This window comes from Coffea eugenioides, chromosome 4 (genome assembly GCF_003713205.1).
Source record: "Coffea eugenioides isolate CCC68of chromosome 4, Ceug_1.0, whole genome shotgun sequence".
In the NCBI taxonomy this organism is placed as follows: domain Eukaryota; kingdom Viridiplantae; phylum Streptophyta; class Magnoliopsida; order Gentianales; family Rubiaceae; genus Coffea; species Coffea eugenioides.
Window position 1 is genome coordinate 29,869,539 of NC_040038.1, and position 5,899 is coordinate 29,875,437.

General features: G+C 36.3%; 1 long non-coding RNA gene across 1 annotated transcript; it reads left to right on the top strand.

Annotated features, from left to right (window-relative positions):
• The first annotated feature begins 476 nt into the window (after positions 1-476).
• LOC113767362 lies at positions 477-1,193 on the top strand. Its single transcript, XR_003468012.1, has 3 exons — positions 477-562; positions 653-727; positions 1,103-1,193. It is a non-coding gene; the product is annotated as an uncharacterized LOC113767362 (long non-coding RNA).
• The last annotated feature ends 4,706 nt before the right edge of the window (positions 1,194-5,899 follow it).

A 5,899-nucleotide genomic window follows, 5' to 3' on the forward strand; every position in this document is an offset into this window, starting at 1 on the left:
CTTGCGCTCTTTCTATCTTGAATTTGATGTGGTTTGGTAAAATTATCAAGGGGCTCATAAAAATGTTAGCAAAGAAGCAGTGAGGAACAGTAATGCTCTGATTTCTTCTATTACCACAGTCAAATTTTTCCCTCGCGTTCCTACTTGTACAAATCTATAGGAGAATGCCCACAGAAAATAGAGAAAGATTAGTTCAACTTTTGTTTGTGATCCGTGCAATTTAACTTTGGTTACTTAAGTATGGTGAAGTAGTTTATACATATGTTATGCCATTGTGGATGGGTAATTCCTGTGCTTTTTGGTTCCAATTATCATCTATGTTCTTACCTTAATTATCTTTTATTTCTCCATGCAATTCAGTTTTGGTTACTTAAGTATGGCAAAGTAGTTTATACTTAGGAGTAGTTTGTGATTTGAAGTGTAATTTGAAATGGTTTTCAGAGTATTCTACCTTAGGGCATAAAATAGGATATGGTAAAGAGGATAGGGTGCTTGTTTTTCTTTCTTGAAAAATAAATGTACCTGATAAATCAATAGCCTATCTGATGCCACTGGCTATGAGGTAATTTTTTTCTCAACAAACATATTATTTTTCATAGTTATGTTCAGCTTATTATTTACTTGAATTGATGACGAGTATTTACTTTGTTAGATTTGAAGCAATACTGAATTCTTGAAGCTAGGAGGGAGTGTTAAAGATAGAGTGGCAACGAAGATTATCGAAGAGGTGACTTAATTGTTTTTCTTTAATTTGCTGCTTTTAAAGTTCTCTTATTTGACTTTGAAAGTTTTGAACTTTGGATCTTTCATTACAGAAATTTGTGCTCTCTAAGCTTAGCATATGTTGTTTTGAAATATTGAAGTGATTTGAGTTTTTGTATGATATGATGGTGTTATTGAGGTAATGTGTTTGAGCACAAGCTAGGATAGTGATGAGTTATGACCTTGGATGGTAGCTATTAAGTCTTGCAATTTACAGTATTTACTGCTTTAACAAGCATTTACACGGCAATGCCAATGCTTTTCAGTAGCTTTTAGTTGTTTTTGTGATTTGAGTAATTTGGGTATAATGATTTTGATAATGTTAATATTGTTTATGCAGTACCACTCCATGTATTCATCCTCTAGTGGTTTGGAGAAATGGGTTGTAAAGATTGAGCAACCCATAGACATCTTTCTCACGATACCCATTGCATCAATTTCTCTTATATAAATGAGGTACACATTGCCTCAGTTTCTCCTATATGAATGGATAGCTTGACACCTTGTATCGTGATCCACATTACTTTGGTTATCATACTGGACATGTTGTATCCTCTGCTATGCATTACTTTGGATTGTTTTGGTTTAGTTCAGTTTAGTTTATTTGAATGTTTAGCTAAGCAAGCGAATCAAAGTTGCTTTTCCTTTAGTGTTGTGCTTGTAGTCTTATCAATTGGTTATATTGCTCATAGCAGTACTTATAGTAGTGCTTGTTGCATTATCAACTTGTTATATTATTCTTTTGAAGCTGAAGTTTAATAGCAGTACTTATTTCTTGAGCTGATTTTGTGCAATAGTTCGGGGCTGATTTTGATTTTCTGGGGCTGATTTTGGTTTTATTTGGGGTTGATTTTGAATGTACGGCTTTAATTATTGAGGTTCTTATTGGATTGCATATTTTAGCTAAGCAACCTAAGTATTGTTACTTCTCCTTCAGTGTTTTAATCCTCCATTTATCTACTTGTTTTACTACTTTATTACAGATAAATGCTATTTAAACAAAATTTTGGGAGCTGTCTATAGCAATGACTGAAGGACGTTGAAGACAAAGTCGCAATTTCTCATGCAAGGGTTCGCTTGGATGTTCTTTGGTTTCTTGAACTTAATTCCTTTTGTAAACGTACCTTATGAATATGTGATATTTGGGCACAATGTTACTTTTATAGACCTTTGTTGGGTAATGTGCACCTCAATATGACATTTGAGTACTGAATATGCTATATTGGCATGTAGCCTAATGCAACAACTACTTTTGATTATCAATTGTTTAGATTACTTCTTTCTATTTATTTTAGATAAATAATTTACCATGCTAAATTGTGAGTTTATTGAAATGGAGCTGACAATGTTAAAGATCACTAATGACAAAAAAGAGCTGTTGCATAACAAGAATAAAAAACTCTTTGTGACAACAAAGCTTGTCACAAACTCCAAACTTCAATTGTGACAAGAAATGTTGTCAATAAGTATATCATATAAGTGACAACTTCTGACACTTTTCAGTGACAACCTTGATCAATACATCTCTGACAACATGCCAAGTCGTCAATAAAACTCTTTCATAATGTTGTCACTAATGACAACCATTCACTGACGACTTTTTGTGTTGTCACTATATACTTTTACCGACGGAGATATAGTGACGACTCTGTGACGACTCAAAAGTCGTCAATAAAAGTCATTAGTGACAACATTTCTATGTCTTGTGATGACATATTGTTGTCACTAATGACCAAATTTCTTGTAGTGGCTTGATCAAGTAGTAGTTGACACTCCGTCAATTTTCAAGTAAAGGAACCAATCCAATAGAGCACCACTTAGCTACAATCTCCGTCCACCAACCAAACCCCCTATTGGGCCCAAAATCCTCAATAAACACTGGTGGTAATACTCGAGTATATCGATTAGTCGAGGAGATAACACTCCACTCGACAAAACTAATGACCCAATGTTCGTTAGTGAATCGACCAAGCCCTTGCTGGCTCGACTCGACCAACTAGCCACAGGGTTTCAGGAATTCCAGACAAGATACTATTCATACGCATGCATATCAATTCAATTGGAATCATTGAACAAGAATATATCACATTAGGGCAAGTGCGATAAAGTACACTCTTGCCCTATCAATCCACTCATATATCATGTAATCACATTGGTCAAGTATTAAACACAAATGTCAAGTTTAATTAGCTATTCGCAAGTACTCACCAAAGATGTAGTGCCTTTACGAGTCACGGTCAGGTATTACTCCTTGTTGGGAGTCCAAATCTGCGATAAAATATCGTTGACGAGCTTTGAAAATCAACTAAAGTTCGAAACTTAAACGTTTCGTTTAATAAGAATCAAGTAATTGACACTCATTTAGAGAATATTCGTAAAACTCTTGCTCACTTTTCAAACTGTAAAACTTTGAAACAATTATACTTTGAAATACCATTTGAGTCGAAGAAACGAGGAAAATGTATTTCTATTAGTCGTAAATTTCATTTTTCCAAGGGTACAAGTTTCGACAGAATTCTAACTTATATACCTTTATGAAAGAAGACTTGAATATCCTAAATGATTCAAGTGATATTCGTTCTCAAATCCTTACTCAAGTCGCACTTACATCTACCTAGCTCTCAAGTGCAAATTTGGGCAGCACGCCCTTTGTGTTTACCTATTTTCCAACCATTTATGACTTCATTATTTTTCTCAATTCAGCCCCAAAATCATACACAAATAATCTAACCACAATAGCCCTTCAATAGGCTCAATGTCATTCAATTACAAAACAATGCTAGAAAATGGACCGGAACTAATGTTTAAGACAATTACCAAAATCACAGGTTTGACGTCTCTTAGCATTTTGGTCACCATCAAAACTACACTTATCGGATTGGGGTGCACCTTATACCATTTCGAAGTTAAGACAAAGAGTTACAACTTTCACGAAGACAACTCAACCCAGTTCGCATTTGATCTAGGTCGAATTTGCAAATTACAGAACCAGAATTCATTATCAGTCTAGTTATAAGCACTGAATTTAAATGGCAATAAAAAATTCCGATTGAGGCATTTTCAGATGCGTTCGAAAGCTGAAACATAGGGTTAAAACTTTCATGTTTTGGCCAAATGCTGATTTGATACGGATCAAAGTGAAAAATGAAACCAAACCTGTGAAATCTCAAAACTGCCTGCTGAAAAGAACATTTGGCAGTCAGGGGTATTTCAGTCATTTCACATGATACAGTACTCTGATTGAGCTGAAATTTTACAGGCAGCTATATAACATCATTTCATACAATTTAATGTTTTGATCTAAGCCTGATTCGGCCTCTAACATGGAAGAATTACACTGGTCAGAACAAAGCAGATTCCACTATCAAAGCTGGAAACTCAACTTTTGAGGACATTAAATTCAGTAAAAGGATACGGGCGGCTCTCAAGAGCCCTTTTCCTCGCTTGCCGTACTTGATCTCGCCCCGTTGACCCTCCGTCAACGCTTAAAGAAGTAACCAATACTGTAGACCCCACTTTCGCCAATTTCCATCCACCTCACATACCCCTACCGGGCCCGAACTCCATTCAGTTTACATTGGTAATACTCGAGTATACCAGAATCAAGGGTCTCATACCCAATGATTCCATAAAAACAGTCCCTACGGCTTATCAATCTCGTCGACCATGCCCTTGCTGGCTCGAGTCAATCGACTACCAATAGGGTTGAGCTCAGAGTAAACAGTAAGAGTCGTTGGATACATGTCCAAACGACACCAATTCAAGTATATTCAAAGACATTCACTTGATACAGTAACAGTCACATAAGCCAGTCATATAAGCCATTGAGTGTAAGAGTGATAAAGTACACCCTTAACTCAACCAAGCTCATCAATACACACAAGCATTCAAGCCATAGATTTCAAGTATAGCGAAGCAATGAAGTAACAAGTATGTGAGTAATACACTCACTAATCAAGCAAGGAAAAGATTTCACAGATTGCGGTCCAACGAGCGCCTAGCATCACCGGCACGCCCTAACCCATACAAGTAAACACAATGAGACCCAAATACGAGTCATAAACCAATTCTACATACTACTATCATAAGACCAAATAGAACGTATAAGTGTAAAATCAACTAGAGCATGTGCGGAAATGAAGTTTAGGTTGGAAAACAAAAAGGTAGATTTGCTGTTGCTTAGAGGAATTAACACAACTGAAGCTACACTTGTCAGATTGAGGTAAAAAATACACCGTTTCGAAGCTAAGAGAAAGGGCTACAATGTTGAAGAAGGTCACTCTATCCAGTTTCTAGTGTAACTAGGTCAAACTTTCAATGTACCAAACCAGAATCGCACAAACAGGTTAGCTAACCGCATTCTGGTTAAATGACCGTAACTCAGGCTACCGATGTCCAAAGGAGGTGATTCCAGGGGCGTTGGAAAGATAATACACCGGGTTATATTTCTTAAGAAGACATTAACCACCAAATCAGAAGTATTCCCAGTCAAACTGACCAATTACAGAAGCGGATTATCAGTTTCGGACAGAAACATGGCAGCAGGGGTATTTCGATCTTTTCACAGGCTACTTTGCTCCGATTGGGTTGAAATTTTGCAGGAAACTGTAAAACATCATTCTATACAACTTTTATGTTTTAACTCAAGGCTAATTCGGCCTCTAACTAGGAGAAACAGTACCAGGCAGAATGAGGTTAATTGAAACCCTAATCTGGAATTTTCCGCACAAAGTGGAATTTTTCCGCAATTAGCTACAATTTACGTACTATGGCTTCATTCTAGACTATCCCAAGCCATCATCCATGGCCACACAATACCAAACATATAAAAACATAAAAAATCAAGAATAAATATAAAATTCACCAATCTCTACCAAAAGTCAAGAATTCCTCCACAAAATCACTTATTCAACTACTATCAATCACTAATTGAACATTATCAAGGTCAAAGGAAAAATTCCTTAACCACTCACCTTGAAAACTCAAGAAAAGAAGCACCTTAGCACCTTTGCTCCTCAAACCACTTCACCACTCACCTTAATCCTACCAAGAGAGAGGTTTTTATGGAGTAAATCAAGGTTCTAATGGTTGGTTTGTGAGATTGAGCAAGAAATAGAAGGAAGAAATTGGAAGCTTT